A 19496-nucleotide genomic window follows, 5' to 3' on the forward strand; every position below is an offset into this window, starting at 1 on the left:
TAGCCAGAGTCTGACCCTTTTCCTCTTGGACCGAGAGGGGTGTTTGGATTTTTTTTTTTTAATGGAGGTACTGGGGATTGAACCCAGGACCTCGTGCAGGCTAAGCACACATTCTACCACTGAGCTATTACCCTCCCCTCTGGATTTTTAGCCAGAGCTAATGGGAGTTCTGCAGAGAGTTCATCTTACTGCATCCTTGACTTTCCTGGTGTGGCGCCACCTTGATGCCACAGTCCCTAATGGTTAGGACGAAACCCATTCTGGGAAGCAGCGTCCACCCTCCTACCCTGTCCTCACAGTGGGGCCAGGAGCGACATCAGTCCTCGGGTTCCCCGCGAGGACCAGTGTTCTGTCTCTAAAGGCAGTCAGTTTCGTCGGGGATGGTGGTCAACCCAGAGTAAGGACTTGAGTGATGTGGGGCTCAAATTAGAAGACCCGGAGCCCACCAGGCAAACCTGTGACAGAGTCTCAGGGCTGGGTCTGAGTCCTCATGACTCAGCCGTCTTTCTCTGAGAGCTAAGTTCTGGCCCTGGGGATTCCATGACAAAATTAAGTCCAATGATCAGTTACTGAATCCTTCCCACAGCCCTGCGACCCATGGGCACCCCTGTTTTGCAGTTGGGGAAACTGAGGCTCAGGGTGCTCCTGTCAGGTCTCTCTGACATGCATCCTAGAGCCCCAGACCGCCGGCCGAGGCCTGTGAGAGAGTGTGTGCATTTATTCGTTCAGCAGAACACTGACTCGCGCCTTCCGCGAGCCGGGTCCTGGCGTCCACGGGGAAGAGGGCAGACAGAGCCCGGCCCCGCGGAGCTCGCAGATGGGAGGGAGCAGATGGTTCAGCCTGAGATGACTGACATGGGGGGTACGCCCAGGGAACACGGGAGGCTCCTAGCTCTGATGGGGTGTGTGTGTGTGTCTGTGTGTCCCGTGTGCAAAGGACAAGGAAGCCATTCACACTCAGCTCTGCGGTCGGTCATCCAGAGCTTAGCCTCGGCTTCCGAAGGCCGTGTGCCCAGCCCAAGCCTTGGCCTCTGCTGGCCCAGACGTAGTCCGTGTCCTCCAGGGCCCGCCCACCACATCAGCTCTTGCCCTGATTCACAGTGAACGGGTAGTTTAAAATCTGCAGGCTCTGACCCAGGGAGGTGAAGAGGTTGCCCGCTTTCATCACAAACAAGCCTGGGGCCGTCCACAACATACCTGCAATGCAGTGTCAAGCAGAGAGAAGGGCTGGAGATCAGAGCAAGGAGAGGGCACCGGAAGTGGGAGGGGGCCACCCGCACATGGGCTCAGGGACGGTCATCCACCAATGCCACCGGGTCCTTGTGAGGGCGAGCTGAGGGGAAGCTCACGAGGCCTCAGCTCAGCGCCGGGCCCGCAGTAAGTGCTCAGTGAACAGCAGCGTTGTAGGGGCGGGTGGCGATCGGTGTTATCTGTGCAAGGATTCTCGGTCCCATTGATCCTTAAGCAAATGCTGGGTCAGCTTGGATTCCCCAGTCGAAACTGCAGAGATGGGAGATATTCACGAGGGGCCTTGGAGAATAGCGGCACCAACTTGCTGCTGCTGCTGCTGCTAATTGTCATTTGCATCTCAAGTGGGCCTCGGGGCCTCTGAGCGGCAGGGAAGCTCGGTGTGGGTTCCGTGGGTGCCTCCGGTCCCGAGAGGGGAGCTTCCAGTTATTCGAGCTCCGTCGGGGTGGTGACGGTTGGCCATCGGAGTCAGGAAGCCCAGCCCACTGCCTCCCCTGAAACACGGGGTAGTTTCTCATTTTCCCCTTGAGCAGTTTCACAGCCCAGTTAAACCTGCAGCCGAGGCTCGCGGGGATGGAGACCCGGGCCCCGGGAAGGAGGCGGGTGAGGGAAATAAATGCGCCCAGCACGGCGCCCTGCCCCCACCAACGCAAATGTGAAATGAACAGGAAGAGCTCCGGGGAGAGAGTGATTTACAGATACTAGCCCCAGCCCCTGCCCGGACCCAGTGTGAGTATTCGTCAAATACATAAATATTCTCTGCATAGGGATTCCACTTTGGGCATTTATTTTGCAAATCAGGCAGCGAACGATACAAAGACGCTCTGTTCCAGCTCTTTTAAAGCAGAGCTTTGCCCCCTAGTTTATCCCCCTGAAGTGTGGTTTGGCTACAGACTTCTTCTGCTGATTAGGGTGCTCGTTAAGCCAGAGTCCGACCATCTTTCCTTTCTCGGGGCTGTGTTCGAATGTGAAGTACTTCTGTTGAGAACCTCCTCCGAGCTAGATTTTTATTAATAATGCCTGTCTGTACTGTGTGAGTGGGGCCCATGTGCCCATGGCCCAGATGTGGAAACTAAGGCTCAGAGAGATGGAGTGCTTTCCCCAGGGTCACACAGCTCAGAAACAGTAGAGTCAGCCTTCAGGGCCTGGGGTCCATCTGGCTCCAAAGCCAGTGCTCTTTCCAAAAAAATACCCTGATGGGCAGGAGCAGCGAGGGAGAGAGTGGTCGCTCCTCGTCTGTCTCCATTCTGGGCTGCAGGCAGTCCCGGGCCAGCCGCTGTCCTGATGGCATCATTTTACCTTCGGGCTCACAGTCCCCTTTGCAGCTCGCTTTCAGCGTGAGGAGCTGAAATGAGATCCACTCGCCCTACAGCGATCGGCCAAGGCCCACAGGCAGGCCAGACGCCACGTGTGCGCATCTCCAGGTGCTTTCTCTCCTCGTTGGGACCGGGATCAGGTTTGAGCAGGGGCCGTCCAGTCTGGGCTGCACCAAGTCCAGCTTCTTGGGACATCAAGGCATCAAAGGCTTTGGGGGGCCGAGTCCCACCCCATCCCTGCCTGCATTTGTCCCGCAGTCTCCAGCCTCAGGATAAATCTCAGAACAGAGTCGTCCAGGCCTCGGGGCCTCGGGGTTTGGCCTTGCAGGGCCCTCTGGTGGGCGTTCCCGCCTCTCATTTCCTCCCCTTCCTCCCAACTCTGTTTCATTTTCTTCCCAGCACTTACCACCCTCAGACAGGCTTTCTGTTGATTTGTTTTATTGTCTGTTCACCCCACCATCACCAACTAGAATGTTCCCTGAGGCCGCCAGGTGTGTTCTCTCAGCCCAGCACAGCTCCTGGGACAAGGCCGGGTAGACACTGGGTCTGTTCAATAGGTAGAGAGTGAGTTCTTCCTCCTTCAGTCTGAACGGCCCTGCCAGGCGAGTCTTACCCCCACTTCGCAGATCAGAAGACTGAGGCCCTGGGGCCCCGCACAGGCACCGAGAGCCCCATTTCGCCCTTCACCGGCTGCCGGCCACAGGAAACTTGCCCTGCCGTGAAGAAGGGATGTCCAACTCTTGGCAAGCCCCTGCTTTCTGAGAGTGACAACGGGGAGTAAAATCAGTCAAGAAGTTGGAAAGTTGGGTTGGCCGGCGTGGCTCCGAGCCCCAGGCGGGGCCGCAGCCACTGTCTGCGCCTGAGCCAGAGCGTGGCGCGGCCGCGGGGTCTGGGGGTTTGCTGGCAGACGGCCGGCTGAAGGCTCGCGCCTCGACTTAGTTAGAATGCAGCCGTTAGATCGTTCCCTTCTCTCTGATGGCAGCGAGTGATTGACACTTACAAATTACCCAGCCGAAAGTGTCGAGTCTTTGACCCCTGAGTAACATCTTTGGCAAGCCTGAGATTTGCCAGCGTTTTGTCATCTAATTACTACAAATCCCTTGAAAATTCACTGGCTGGTGAATTTTTAATGCGGGGCAATTTCAATGTGATGCATTGCCCAGATGGGTTCTTGCGTTTCTCACCTCTCTCTCCCTCTCCTCTCTCTCTCTCTCTGTCTTTCCTCTTCTCTCTCTCCTGCTCGCTCTCCATCCCTCTTTGCTTAACTTTAATAATCTCACAAACTTCTGCGTGAGCTGGTAGCAGGAGCCCCCAGCCTGAGTCTGGGCAGGGCAGGCGAAGGTTGTGCTGTCTTCCCATCTGATCGTGTCCGTACTCTGTTCTTGGGGAATGGCCGTCAAGACCAGTGGCCAGGAGAACGCCTCATTTCTGCCTCCCAGCCCGCCGGTGGGTCTCTACCTTCTCCTCCTACGTCCCCAACTAGCACAGCACACCAAGCAGCACCGATAAACCAGCCTCATTCACGACACGCTGTTTGAGCGGTCCCTTTCCCTGGGCAGACCGGCCGGTGGCTGCCAGGTTGGTCCCTTTCGCACTCAATCCTTGGGCAAAGCAAGCATTTCAGCACATTATTTTGTTGTATTTTTCCCCTCGTGCTTTAGATCCAAAGAGGATGGTGCTCATGGAGGCAGGGGAGAGATGCTGCCTTTTTCAGAGCAGAGGAGAGATTGTACCTTCCATCCCATGTGCCTGGACAGCCTTCTGCCTCTTCAGACCCTGAGGGGAAGCCTGACTTTCTCCGTCCAAGCACCACGCTAGCTCGCCCCGGCTGCAGAATGAACTTGGAACTTCAACTCACAGGAGGCCAGCCCTTAGGGCTTGCTCCCCGCAGGAGCAAAGCCATCCTCAAACCACGAGTGACAAGTGGCCTGTGAACGGGAACTTCGGCTCCCTTCTCTGTTGGAGAATCGCCCTCCTGTTCCTGTGCAGTTTTTAAATGTTTCTTCTTCTTTGGTTTTTTTCCTTCACTATATATATATATATATATCAGATTCTTATACGAAAACAAGATGGCTTTTAAACTTCGTGCCCGGAACAGCCGTCTGCGTTACGCTGACAACATGGAGGGTGAGAACCGCGGTCCCGTCCATGTTCTGGCTGTTGACCTGGCGCAGATAAGCCCCTTCCAGCCGCCCCGCCAGCCCTCTCCCTCCGCCCTCCTTCGCTCTATTCAGGGAAACGAGGTTTTGCTTTTCAGCCCCATTTCTGGTTACATATGTACACGGCTGATAAAATATTCCTCTTCACCCCTTCTCCCCATGGGACCCGCCATCTTACGGGAAGAGGGTTTGTATGACAGCGACCGCGACAGCCCGCGTGTCGCCTGGAAACCGTGGCGGTGGCAGGGGGTGGGGTGGTGGCGGCTCTCTTCCCACGGCTCCTCTTTATTCAGATTCCCTCTTCTGGTTGTGAGAACGGTGTCGCTGGGGAGGAGAGGCCTGGGCCTCCTCCGTGGGCTCCGGTCAGGGCCGGACGGTGGCCCTCCCGTCCTTGAAAGGGGAAATGTTACCAAAGTCCTGCCCTCTTGCTGCCTGGCCGCAGCCACCTCCCCTGAACGTCACCTGGGGCCACCCAGACATGCAGAGAGGGTGGCTCACGCCACATCCGGCTGCGGATGCTCAGTGCCTCAGCTCACCCTCCCAGGACGCCCTCGAAAATTGGGACCAGAGCAGAACCTGGGTGGCAGGAGGCCCCATAGATGCAAACTTGTCCGGACAGAGGGAACCCAGCAACCGGAGAAGGCGCTGGGCGCTGTGCACGGGCAGGGGACGTCACGGCCAGTGGAGGTGGTCCAGGCGGGACGGAGATAAAGAGTGGCCTGGGAGGTCCACCCAGAGGGCTCTGGGAATGATTCGGCGGCACCGAGGACCCTAGTCCCTGCCCCTCTCTCCACCCACTTGCCTCCCTCACATCTCCCTTCACGTGTAGCTGATGTTCTCAAATCCAGAACACTGCAGAGGCAAAAGCTTCTTCCTAATCTGCTTTTACAAGAAGCATCAGCTCCCTTCGCTCAGTGTTCATGGGAGCAAGGACTTTGTGCCTGGCGTTCAGAGAGCTGCCCCTGCGGGTCTGTTTCTATGGATCTCCTGCAGGCTGGGCGCCGACGGGCAGAGCACAGACCCTGTGCCAAAAAGGGTGTGGAGTTGCTGGGACAAGAATGAACTGCATAAGCTTCACGTGGGAGGGGCGGAGTCTTCCCAGTGATCAGAAGAAAGTGGGGTTTCAACGGGACCACACCCAGCATTTAATAAGCATCCACTATGTGCCAGGCGCCGGAGTGGCAAAGATGAGAGACACAGCCCTGGCTTTGGAAGTGAATGTTTAGTGGGAATGAACTTGGCCTGCAGGTGACCTCTTAGGAGGGGAGCGTCAAGGTGGAAGGTTGCCCGGGTGGAGACGGGGCACCTCCAGGGGCCTTCGTGGGCGAGACCCCTCTCACAGAGGTGGGACGATTTTCAGGCCAGCATTTTTCCAAACAAAGGTGCACACGTGCATTTTAGGTGAAATACGGCCTGGTCCCTCCGTGCCGTGGTCCGACTGGCACAAGCTAGCAGCCCTGGGGCCACATGAGAAGAAATGCCTTGGAGCCTAAAAATCAGAGAGGGCTGCAAATGATTAACTGTTCTCTGTCCACTGAGGCTGCCTGGCTTCCCCCTCGTGGTCCCCAAACAGGAATGAAGCAAAAGGGCTGGTGAGAAGTATGAGGGGGTCTTAATTTCTTTCTCTATTTTTTTTTTTTTGAGGGTGTCTTTTATTTTTATTATGCCTCAGAATTCCTCGGCTTTTTAATTCTTGTTTTCTTTTGTTATGTGTGTGTGTGTGTGTGTGTGCACGCACGTGTGTGTACACACATCTCACTCCTAACAAGAGTGCCGTTATGTAAAGGTCTGGTTTTATTTAAACCATTGTCCCCATTTGACAATATCTGCCAACAATTCTGAGACTATTGGCTTTTTTTTTCCCTCCTCCCTTTCACTTGTTCATTCCACAAATGTTTCTGGAGAGCCTGGCACTGTGTTTTGCCCGGGGCAAGTGCTTACAGCCTGGACAGAAAGTTCTTACCTCCTGAGGTCTGGCAGGAAAGCAGAAGGCAAGGCAAGTTATAGGAATAAATGTGTAATTTCAGGTAGGGATGAAGGCTAGCGAAAGGGCTGACTTTGGTCTGGGAAGGCCATTCCAAGGAAGTGACATTTAAGCCCAGACTTAAAGACTCGAAAGAGACCGCCTATACATGATGGAAGTGAGGGGGGGATGAGCAACATCTCAGGCAGAGAGACAAGCAAGTTCATAGAAGCAGGGGCCCCTCTCCTTAAGGACGCAGAGTTGGCCAGGGTTCTTGGAACACAGCGGATGATGTGCAGAATGGGCTCGAGAGATTCAGAGGCAACTGTCGAGGGCTCACGATGCATTCAAACAGGAAAGACATCAATGTTGTAAGAGTGAAGTGTGGGAGGTAGGATGGAAACAGGATGCGGCAGGTGCCTGGGGCTAACCAGTCATTTCTAATCTCCTTGGCCTGTGCTGCCTTCCACTTGCTTCCCCAGCCCCCCGGCAGCTAGAGGAGTCTGAGACAAAATTCTAGCCAATCTGACCTACACAGAAATTTGCTAGAAGCTTCCCAGGAAATTTTTTTTTGTTTTCCTGATCAAGAGAGAGTGAAACGATAGGCCCTCTCCCTTCCTCCTTTCTTTTTGCCTTTAACTCAGATGTGATGCCTGGAGCTGCAGCAGCTATTTTGCAACCTTGAGGGAAAGGCCATGAGAATCACAAAAACAGACAAGCCACACTTCCCTCCAGATTTTTTTTCATGATAAAAGAAGAATGGCCCCCATTTAAGACACAGTTAGTTGGGTTTTCTGCTATTTGTTGTCAAAAGCACCCCTTGGGCTGGTACATGGAGTAAAGAATTAGGGCCCAAGAGAAGTGAGTAACAATATGGGTGAGTCTGAGCTCAAAAGCAGCAGCCTTGAGATTCTACCATGGAACAATGGATATGGAAGAGCTGTCATTGACGATGGTTAAATGAACCTACTGTTTGCTTGAATATCTCAACTTCAAGTTCCGTATTTATTGGGAAGGGCTAAGGGGAAATGAATCAAAATCAACAAGGATTCTTTTTTCACATGTGATCCTTATTTCATCCAAAAGCTAGTTTTGTGGACAGACATCACTATTTGAGAAAGATTGCTTTCTGGGGTTTAACTCATGTGTTTATTGAACCTGGATGGAGAAAGGGCCCAAGGTGATAAAGCGTGAACAAGAGTAAGAGAAAGAAAATTTTTCTGCACGAGCCCTGCAGAGACCTTTCTGCTGTCCCCTGGGTTTCCAGGTTTTGAAGCGCCTTGTGACAAGCAATGCTTTGTGGAACAAGAAAGAAAAGTTATGAGAATGTGCAAATTCTTTACATAATGTTAAAAGAAGGAGGAGGAGGAAGAGGAGAAGAAGATATGTATTCAGTGTTTTGTGTTCTCTCGAGAGAACCACATAAATCCTTGGTAAAGCAAAGGTAATCATTGAAATAGAAATCATACAATGGCCACAAACTCCAGATTTCCTAGAGTTGAGGCCTCAGAAATGTGGATGGTTGAAAGCACAAGTCACATCCAGGTGGGATGAACGTGTGAGCCCTGGTTCCTAGAATCTGACAGCGGGGCCATCCCGGTCCTGCCCCCGTAATCCAGTCCCAGCTGAGGTCAAGGTGCAGCTGGGCCAAGAGAAGCCACTGTGCCCCAGGGGAAGGTGCCAGCTCCGCAGTGTAGATGCTGATCTCACTGCTCTCTGCCTGAGCTTGCAGCAGGTTGACATTCAATCAACAAACGTTTGTTGAAGACCTACTATGTACGTACCATCTTGGGTGCTGAAATCATCTGAGCGCAAAGGATTATTGACATAAAAGACGGCTGTCAACATAGCTGCCAGAACTGAGAATCAAGAACATCGTGACGGCCACGCTGTCTACTAGGAAGTGTGCTTTCAGCTGCCTCTCAACCAAGATGTGATCGTTCACACGCCTGGAAAACTCCAGATGTGGCGTCAATGCTGAAGATCGAGCTGATGTCACTGTTAGCATCATCTGGAGCTTTTGAAGACACAGCAGTTTGGAGGAAGTGGCCCAGGGCCTTGGTGTTATTGAAAAGACAAAAACTTCAAGGAAGAAGCTAGGAGACACATACTATTCTGACTTCCTTTTCTTAACGCAAACGAATTGCTGGTTTACGAACATTGACGATCAAAAATTAGATTTGGGGTGCAAAGGGAAGAGAGAAAGGAAAAAAGTACAATTACAGCCGGGACGTAGACACACACAAAAATCTCTGTAAGGATGTTCAGAGCAGCTTTGATTGCAATAGCTGAAGACCCAGAACAGCCCAAATGTCGACCAACAGAACAATGGGTAAATGAACTGTGGCACGTTCACACAACTGAATACTTGTCAACAATGAAAAAGAAACAACGGATCTAACACAACAGCACGGGTGAATCTCACAGACAGTGTTCACTGAGTGAAGGAGGCCAGACACAAAACCCCCGTGTGATCCCACTGGGCCAGAGTTGAAGACGAGGTGAAATTAATGAATGGTTGTTGATAGAAATCAGAACAGTGGTTCCTCCGGGGGAGTGGGACAGTGACAGAGGGGCTTGAGGGAGCCTGGCATGGGCTGGGGATGTTCTATGTCTTGATCTGGGTGGTGGGTACATGGGTGTTTACACAGGTAAAAATTCATGGAAATGTGCATTTTAAGTTTTATCTCAATTTTTTTTTTAAAGGAAGACTATAGACAGTCACGTGTGTGTCATCCAATTATACAGTCTGTTACGTGATTCATCCTGTACCTACCTGCTTATTAAGATTCCCTGGGGAGTTTCTTATAAACATATGTCTTGACCCCACTCCCAAGGATTCTGCAATAACTCATCTGGGAACTTGGTGATGTTTCGAAGCCCCCCAGGTCCTTGTGATGGGCATCCAGGGTTGAGAACTGATAACTCTGATGAGCCGATCCACTACCACACAGGGAGCTTCCAGCCTGGCCCTGGGGCTTCTGTCTCAGTTGTTTTCCACATGTCCTGAGAGACGGGATACCAGAAGTGATTGAAAGTTGGGGTTGTCTCTACCTCCAAGAAATCTCAAGCAAGAAGTTGGTACAGACCTCAGGGAAGAAAAGGCTTTGTGGAAAAGATGGATCTCAGGTTAGATGGGTCAAACTGAAGCAGATGGAGAGGGGAAGGATAAGCATTCTAAGGTGGAATGGCACGAACAGGGGCACAGAGGCAGACCAGCCTCGGCGTGAAAAGCACTCCCCATCTCTCAGGGCCTCGCCCAGCTGGAATCCTCTCCCTGCCTCCCCTCACTTCACATGACATTTGTACATCCCTCAGCTTACCTCCCTGCAGGGTGACTGTCCATTTCACACCCCTATCTCCTTGTTAATCCATTATCTCGCCCCAGATATCATGATTGATGTATCCACACACCGTCTGACTCCGTGGATTCTTGGATAGAGAGGGAGAGAGGGATAAAGTTTCCAACAGAGAGCTGGGAAGTCAGGCCGAAAACGGTGTCAAGTAGATCTGATCCAAAATCGCTCAGCTTCTAAGGGGTGGAAATTAACTCAGGATCAAATGCTGACACCATCCGGTCCACCCACCCCCTCCAATCTACTGTTATCCACCTGCTCTGTGCCCGGGAGGCCGGCCCAGAGGCGCCATATCAGCGGAACCCCTCTGGGGCTCCCAGGTGTGTGTGGCCCTGGAGGAAGGTGAGAGGCGGGAGGAAAAAGAGGTTGGGGTACTGATACCTCAGGCCCCCTGCTGTGGGGTCACCATGACTGTCTCCGCCCAGAGAGGCCACAGCCCCTGACCCGCACGGCTCTCCATCACCCACAGCAGTGTTTCTCAGCCTCTTTTCATCATCATCCTTTAGGGAGACTTTCTAGACAGTTTTTTCCCCCTAATCACCATCTCCTTGCCACCGCATGAAATTGGAATACACAAATATACAGTGTGTGTATTTGCAGTTCATAAATAGAGTAAAATTGGTTTCCTCTCGCGAGAAGCAATCTTTGCCCCTTTGGGGTGATATTGCCCCCACTGAGAAGACAGGAACCCTCTGGACACCTTGACCCTTCCAAGCAGAGTTGCTCGCCCCAAGGGACTTCTCACCCCTTCCTGAGGTCTCTTCCCCTCACTCACACCTTGGTTCCTTTACCAAACCCTCCCTGATTACCATGTCTTTCCTTCTAGCACCCTGACGGATGGAGATTCAGCGACAGAGCCCAGACCACACCCCAAGAATGTTCTGGAATATTCTGGAAACAAGGTCTGAGAGTAGAGAGTCACCCGCAAATTCCCCCTCACCCCAAAACCTCTGCCCTTCCCACTTAGAGCCTGGCAGGGTTTCGCCTTCTCACAGCTAACTTCCCTGGAACCCTGGGGCTTATATGGGAAAGAGATGCCTCAGGCCTCACAGCTGTGTTTTGGAACCTAGATGCCTTCCAAGAGCAGTCAGCATTTCCTCAGGTGAGCAGACGATGCTCCCCTTTCTCCAGGGACAGTGGGAACTGAGGGAAAGAGGAAGAATTTTAACCTCTTTAACGAGGCCGGTGGATGCCCTGATTATTAACCTCCAACCTGCAGAGGCAGCAGTCTGTCCAGAGTCAACTTTGAATCCTTTGAACCTATTCCTTTAAGAAAAAGGTTTCATGTATTCAGTGGTTCATGCTGGTTGGCCAAGAAACACCCTTTTCTATCACCAGCTTCCTTCAAGGGCCACCTTGAGATTTTCAGCTTCCTTGTGGTCCCTGGAGATGTTTCTCAGCAAATGTCTTATGGGAGAGTCAGGGTTTGCAATTTAGTGAGCAAAGTGGCATGGTTTTATGTTTTTGCACATCTCTGTAATGCCTGGCTTAAGAGAAAACACCTCGGTTCTCAAACCTGCTTCTGCATTTCAGTCCACTGTGATCTGTTGTGCCGGTTGAGGTGTGTAAGGAAAGCCAGGTGGAACAAAGATGCAGAGTGGAGAAGAGAGGGCCCCCGGACCCCCGGAAAGGGTCTCCGGGGCCCCCAGGGTCCTCAGAACACTGCCTTAGAGAATACTAGCCCTTGCTGCCCGGCGGTAGAGAAGCAGGACTTTGCAGGCAGCAGGGAGCACACGTGAAGCCTCTGAAGTTCTTACCTCTTGGATTAACAACCACTTTGAGTATCTGAAGAAAGCTAAGATCTTTGCCAGGAAGAGAACTATTTTTCAGTGGATGCAAAAGAGGTGTGCATGGGCATCATTTCAGGGCCTTCATCGCCCCAAGAGGCTCACCTCTGACCCCAAAGGAACAGCCACGGGTTGGGGGAGAAGGAGGTCTGAGAGAGGAATAGGGTTTAGAACAGTTGCTTTGCCCACAACATCCCGCGGTTGCTTCTAGACCCTGAACAAGAACCACTCCCCACCCATCCATTCCAAAGTCACGCCCAGAGCTGATATTACCACCACCAGCAGCAGCAGCTCCTCTTTGGCGGGACAGCTTGGTGTCACGCAGACACGTTATCTCAGTGATGCTTCACAAGATCTCTCGGTGCTGTTCTTAGCTCCATTTTGTAGGTGGTGATACAGGGGCTCAGAGAGGCAAAGTCACTCCTGCAAGGTCACACAGCAGAGCTGGGATTAGACCAGCTCAGTCTGGCGATAACACCCTCACCCAAACCCCAATGCTAGTGGCTTTACAGCCGGGATGTGTGTGTGTGTTGTCTGTTTCGTTTTAAGCAGAAGAATCTGTTTTGCCAAACAGCTCACAACATATAAAACAAAAGGGAGACTAATGTGATTCAAGTGCTGGGATGAGGGGAGGGTGTACTCCGAGCCTCTCCCTCCTCCACCCGATGTGCCCAACAGAGTCCAGGGCTCTACATACATAATTTGAAAACTGAAATAATGGCTAATGCTTATTGAATGCTCCTGTTCTAAGCACATTACCTTTGTTCATTCATTTAATTTTCCCTACAGTGTACAATCCCTGACTTGTACCCATTTTACAGATGAGGAAACACATTCAGAAAGGTTAAGTAACTCATTTAAGGCCGCACAGTAAGTGGCAGTGCTGAGTGAGGAACTCAGGGAGTTCTGTGTCTCTTGTGTGTGTGTGTGTGTGTGTGTGTGTGTATACATTCTTATAATCATGATGTCTGAATGGAAGAGTCTGGAAAAATGGGCACCAAACCAGAGGCAGTGGCTACTTACAGGACTGAGAAAACAGGTGGCCCTTTGCTTGTAATGTTTGACATTTTAAATCAGAAAAATAAAATAGAGATTTTTAAAAAGGAAGCCAATAATGCTTTTCTTGCTGACCTGTGGAGCAGACCCTGTGTGTGCCTGTGCACGTGTGTTGGGCAGGGAGAGAACCTTCCAGAAAGCCACAAACTGGGGGGAAAGTTGCCGGGGTCCTGCGCACCATGAGGCTGGATTGCTAGGTGGTTCTGGGGCTCTCACAGGTGTGCCGTCTTCCCTGGATGTCCTCAAGGTGTGCACCCACATGGGGGTGGGCACTGAGGTCCCCCCAGAAGAACCTGTGGCTGCCTCAAACCTCTGGAACTTGCTGGGGCCGTGGGCCTTGCCTTCCGGGGTGCCCGTGGTCACCCTGCGAGTGTGAACACCCCGCCCCTTCGAAGGTCCCCAGAGTTCGCAAGGCAGGAGATACTCATTTTCACCCAGGAGACAGCCTGTCTGTCGGATAGCAAGGAGCCTCCTCCTTTTTTTTTTTTCCTGAATGATAATTCCCCCCCCCCTTTTTTTTTGTAGCTAAAAATCACCCAGGCTTGTCCAGACGAGAGGGCAGAAAATTATGCAGTGAAAGAGAAGGGAAGATAATTTCTCTGGGTCACAGGCATTCTCACTTGTCATCCGTCTGCAGGAGGAGAAGAGGAGGTGGGGGGAGAGGCAGCCAGGATGCGAGGCTGGAGGAAGAAAATGAAGGCTGGCCCAAATCCATCACTGTCCTCCTCAGCGCTCCCTGGGGGGACAAGCCTGGGGGAGGGCCGGAGGGAGGGCTGGGGCTTTGGGCTCCGATCAAGGGACCCAGGAACGGGAGCAGAGCTGCAGAAGGTGGGAGGGAGGGCAGCCCCACGGTCCCAGCTGGACAGGTCCCCACATTCCCCCTCCCCGGGCCTCAGTTTCCCCATTGAGAAAACAAAAATAAGAATGCCGTCCTCTGCTCACCACCTGCACCCCTCCCACACACCAGCGATAACAGATGGGAACATTCTGGAGAACCTGGACCATGAAAACGCAAGGTATGGGAGGTAACATTGACGTTCACCAAAGGCAGATGAAGCCCGAGGGCTGGGGGGTGAGGGGGAGGGGGTTCAAATCCCAGGGCTGTCCCAAGGAGGGCTTGGGCAAATCACACCCCTGTCTGGGCCTCAGTTTCCCCATCTGTAAAGTGGGGGTAATAACGCCCACCATGTCACAGGGTTATTGAGAGGACCAAGGGAAAGCTACATACAAGGATTCTGGCACATTGTCATTTCTCAATCGTAATAACAAGAGAAACCAGAGAAAATTACAGGAGAACCACTGACTGTCGCCCACATTAACCATGGGTGATGCCTCAGAGTCTCAATTTCTCCTGTGTTTAAAAAAAATAAAAGCGCTTCCTAAGCTTTTAAAGAGGCAGGTTGTAGAAAAACAATCTGTAGTCAGAACGCTGCGACACAAATCACCCCAGCATTTGGTGGCTTAGAGCAATAAGCACTGGGTGAGTCTACGGGTCATGATGCTGGCTGTCCGGGCTCTGTCGTGCCTCTGTGGTCCACTGCGCGTCAGGTAGGTGGCTCTGCTGACGGAGGCTGGCCTCCCTGGCGTGTCTGAGGGTCAGCTGCTTGGCAGTTGGTCTAGAATGGCCTCTGCGGGGAGGACCTGGCTCTCCCCCACGTGGTCACTCCTCCCCCAGCAGGTTGGCCCAGGCTCATCCTCCAGGTGGGGGCGGGGCTACAGGAGAAAGAATGGAAGCTTCGAGGTGTCTTGAGGTCTAGTCTCCAAGCTGGTGCAGCCTCACTTCTGGAACATTCTCTTGGCCAAACCAAGCGTGCGAGCCAGGGTGGTCCCCCATTTATCTACCCCGGAGAGCACACAGTGCCGGGCACAGGTGAGGATCTCAGTCAGTATTTGTGGGGTGGGTGGACAGGAGGAGGATGATGGATGGATGGATGTTCTTGGCCTTCCGCTGAGTCAGAATTGATGACGGGGGGTAAAATCTCTCAGCCTGGACCATCAGGAGCCCCCGCTCCCCTTTTAAGAGGAGAGGAGACAGCCTTCTTCCTTCCTCCGGAAGTTTAATTACGTGATCTGCCTCCACGGGGCTAATCCTGTTTTCGCTGCCCGGAGCCTGACCACAGGGGCGGTGTAAAATGTCAGCTGTCTGGAGGGCCTGGTGAGGCGCTGAAAGCCACTGGAATTTGGGGACAGGCAGGGGGTAGAGCAGAACCCAGAACCCCCACGGGGACAGGATGTCTGCTTTCCAGACACAACACAAAGGGGCTAAGCTTGGTTTCAAGCCCATCCCGGGAGGAGGCGCGGAGGAGGAGGGAGTGGACGAAGAAGCTAATGGCTTGGGTGGACATTGCTGTGGCCGCTGCCATCCCAGGTGCCGCATTCCAGAGGGGACCCCCTCCGGCCTCACAGTCCCGCCTCTTCTGAAGACGAGGATGCTCCCTGGTCTGGGCCAAGCAGTTCTGGACCAGACGAGCTTCGATGTCCACCATTTCCTGTGTGGCTTTGGGCAAACTGCTGAACCTCTCTGAGCCTCCATTGCCTCATCTGTCCAACGAGGGTGGACAGGGTGAGCAAGAAGATTCAATGAAACACCTTGAACAGTGCCTCGCATGGAGTGGAAGCTCAAAAAATGCTCCACAAAAGTTCCTCCCACTGTGATGGTTACACTTATCACAAAGAATGGTTGTGTGTGTCTCCCCTACCCACCCCCAGGCTCCGTGGGCGCAAAGACTGTGTCTTACACATAGGGCCACTACCCTGCTCCTTCAAGGCCACCTATCACCTCGTGGCTTGTGACCACTGCCCCCAAAGGTGTGCAGAGCCCAGGCCACGTGGCCTCAGCAGCAGCTGCGCTCTTGGCCGAAACCCAGCCCCGCGGCCGAGGCTTGGATGATGTTGTCTCAGCCTTTCACGTGTGACTTCTTCCTTCCTTCCTTCATCAACAAATGTTCGTTGATGCCATTTCTCTGGGGCATGGGAAAAGGGGAGGGAGAGGACAAGACAGTTCCTTCTTGCTCTAACATGCAATGGTTTGGGGAGACTGAGAACCCCTCCTTTTCCCTGAAACTGATTCCCTGATCCAGCGCCTAACTTTCCCCGCAAAGGCAGAAATCTCGCCAGACCCCAGCCAGGAGGACTCAGGACACCTGCTGAGGCGGGAGAGTTTAAGAGCAATTGTTGTTTAGGGGAGACAGGAGCAAAGCCCCAGGGATGTGAATTTGGGGGGGACAGAAAGCTGGGTGTAGGGTGGGCAGTGAGGATGTACACTAGTGCCCCCAAGCTGACCCTGGTGTCACCTTTATGAAACTCACCAGCTTGTCCCCAGAGCTCGCCATTCATCATACCCTGTGCTAAGTGTTTAAATTTTATCCCCCTGCCCAGCCTAGCAGGCAGGTACTGTTTTTACGCCCATCTTACAGATGAGGAAACTGAGGCTCAGAGAGGTACCCAAAGTCACACAGCTGGTGCCTGGGAGCTAGGCAACCAGTCCTCTTGGAACTTGTTTTATCATCTGCAAAATGGGGGTGCATTGTTGTGCCTAGCTCCTGGAGTGTTTGGGGGATGGCCGAGCTGTGTGGTGTGTGCCCAGCACAGAGAGGGAGTGCGGGTAAGGGAGGCGCCCGCAGCGCGTGGCTGCAGTCGGGCCTGAGTCCCCGGCAGCCGCTGGCCGGAGATGGGCAAAGAGGCACGTTGGCCTTCTGCACCCGTGGTCTCCAGAAGTCACGCAGAAATGGCAACCCCAAAGAACTCCATAAAATCTAAGTGGTAGTTAAGTTGGACTCCTGAGCGGACTGGAGTAATTAGCGCACTTCGCACAGAGAGTAAAACCCAAATGTCAGACAATGCCGGAGCCATTAAAGCCGGCCACCTGCCTGCTGACCTTCTCCAAGGCCGCGGACCGCACGGCCAGGAGCCGGCCAGGCCTGGGGACTGGACTGCGGGATAGCAGGTGGGCTATGAGTTCTGCTCAGCTCTGGTACCAACAGGGCCTCATCTTCTTCATCTGTTAAATGGGTGGTTTCGGCCTCATAGGGTTGCAGGGAGAATTAGATTCGTCATGGGTCAGGAATGTTAGTCACATGACAGCCACTCTCCGGGAAGTGGGTAAGTCCCGCTAGTGCCCCACTCACCGTAGGTGGAGAAGATGCTACTGGTACCCCACCCTGATCGCCTTTTCCCAGCACCTGTCCCCCATTACCAGGCTGGCTGCTAAAGGCTTTCGCTTCCTTCCATCTCCGGAGACATGGCCTCTTACCAACAGGAGCTGCCGTGGAGTCGTGGGGTTTGTCGCTCCACCCCCTGGGCAGCCCACAGCCAAAGCTTAGTTGATACAGAGAACAAAACATCAGTCACTTGCTTTAGGAGTGGGGGCAACCTCATGGTACCATTCACTCCCCTAGGCTCCCCAGGGGATCAGGCTGAGGCTGGACTCTGGCTCAAACCACGTCTTCACCCAGCTCCTTCCCCTGGTCCGTCCTGCTCCCCCCACCACTCATAGATTTCTCCTGCAAATGCTCCTTCAGTAAAATGCTTCCTGTGACTCCCTTTCCCAGGCTCTGCCTAGAAAGAGAATCACTTAAGATCCTAGGTGTTCAATAAAGACTTGTTGAATCAAAGTATTGTCTGTTATTTTAAAAACACAAAACTGGGACTAGGCTGAGGCAAGCGAGGTACCTAGGGTGTAAAACGTAAGGGAGCACTCACTCTCAGAGTCGTGCAAATGCCCGGTGCTGCTAAGAAATTGGAAACCAATCATACATTGATCAATCAAGAACCAGCCATGTAAATCACGAGACATCCTGAAAGGGGACAGAAGGTCATGGTTGTGAATTTGATTCTTGAGTCAGATGTAGATAGACCTGAGTTCAAATCCTGGTTCTGCTACATTGTAACTGTGACCTCGGGCAGGTCACCTGGCCTCCCTGAGCCTCCGTTTCCTCATCCCTAAAACGTGCATGATAATGCCTCCTTTGCAGGGCTGTTGGAGGACTTGATGAGGGTATGTTAATGTGCTTTGCACTTCGCAGGTGCTCAAGAAAGAGAAGCCAGTGATCACCATGAGAGTGTGATCAATGGTTCCCTTTGAGAGCACTTACAGCAGTTTTGTGAAGGTGTCAGAGGTGGGCGTGGGAATTCCATTCCCCCTGGCCTCACTGATTGGTCTGGGATGGGCATGTGACCCAGATCTGACCAATCAGAACATTTCGGTCCCCTGGCCACACTGATTGGTTCAGAGATGGGCACATGACCAAGTTAGTCCAATTGGAGCTAATCCAGGGGTGTTTTTCTAGCGCGGTTGAGAAAGAGGAGTCTTTGATTATTCCAGGATGGCTAACAGTGAGGAAAGGCTGAGCAGGGGACTTTCAGGAGCTATCCTGTGGAGCCTGAAAGTGAAGCCAACATCCAAGAAGCAGGGTCAGGGAACAAGAGAGACACACACATCAAGCCCTGGTGACACTGTTTGAGCAGCTGGATCCAGCTGAGCCTGAAGCCATCTAGTCTTGGATTTTTGTTACATGAGACAAAAGTTTTTGTCTAAAGTCAGTTCGAGTTGGGTTTCTACCAAAGCAACCTAAAAAGCTCTGCTTGCATTATTTTGTCCCAAGAAAACTTCCCTCCCATCATCCCATAAAATCAATTCTGAGCAACAATGTGGAAGAGCAGAGAGAGCATCAAATTTGGCATCAGACATGCCTGGATTAAGACCGGGGCCCTGCACTTAGGCAAGTCTCCCCTTGGTCCAAGCCTCAGTTGCTTCATCTATAAAATGGGATATTAATACTCCCCTCACAGTGCAGATTTGAAGGGAAAACATATATTAACCCTTTACATGAGCTGTTCCTTCCACCCAGAATGCCCTTTCTTTCCCTCCTTGCTGACTTAACCTCTACTCATCTTTCAGATTCTCAGCTCAAGGGTCCTTTTGTCTGGGTTACCTCCCCTAATCTCGCTGGCCAAGTCCAGCTGGTCCATAAATTGTCCTTCTCTTGTAGCTCTTGTCACAGTTTCAATGTGTCACTGCAGGCATGGTTATTTGACTAACGTCCACCTCCTCCACTAGAACGTAAGTTGCAGATGGGCAGGGAAGTATTCAATTCTGTTCACCACTTTTTGCCCGGTGCTGGCACAGAGCAGACCCTTGAGAAATGTTGGTTGTGTTAAATGCTGTTGAACCCAGTTTCCCAACATTTGAGGCAAGGGGTGTTCCTGTGCACGCAGCCTACACAAAGTGAGTGTCCGATGGGTACCAGGATGCCATGATTCTGGTGACTGTCCGCGTGGGTTCGTTTGACCTGAAACCAAGGGAGATAGGTGTTGGTCTCTGTATATGGTCCATGTGAGCTCTGTAGATGGCAGATCTGCGTCTATTAGACAAAGTTTACTATCCTCTCAGGTCAGGAAGGCAGGAACAGTGGCCAACAGAAGGGGACTTCAAAAAAAAAAAATCCCATGAAAGGGATGAACTTAAAAATAAGGAGACACCACGCTGTTGCAGACTCTGGAGCTGTCATACCTCTGGGGGTATTGTAACTCAGCTCTGCCACTGACCAGCCAGCTGTGTGGCTTTGGGCAAACTCAAGCCCTCTCTGTTTCTCACTTTCCCCATCAGTAAA

At 52.5% G+C, this 19496-nt stretch overlaps 1 protein-coding gene across 2 annotated transcripts in view; it reads left to right on the forward strand.

Moving 5' to 3' along the window:
• The window catches only part of RBM19 (RNA binding motif protein 19), a 131613-nt gene extending 118677 nt beyond the window's left edge, over nucleotides 1–12936 (forward strand). Inside the window, exon 25 of one of the 2 annotated variants that reach the window (XM_045523059.2) lies at nucleotides 10869–12936. The gene's annotated coding sequence lies outside the window, so the exon portion shown is untranslated. Of the gene's footprint in view, nucleotides 1–4225; nucleotides 4633–10868 lie in introns of those variants that run through there. The other variant, XM_045523057.2, reaches the window with a different exon arrangement.
• Nucleotides 12937–19496: the final 6560 nt, after the last annotated feature.

Source organism: Camelus bactrianus, chromosome 32 (genome assembly GCF_048773025.1).
Source record: "Camelus bactrianus isolate YW-2024 breed Bactrian camel chromosome 32, ASM4877302v1, whole genome shotgun sequence".
In the NCBI taxonomy this organism is placed as follows: Eukaryota; Metazoa; Chordata; class Mammalia; order Artiodactyla; family Camelidae; genus Camelus; species Camelus bactrianus.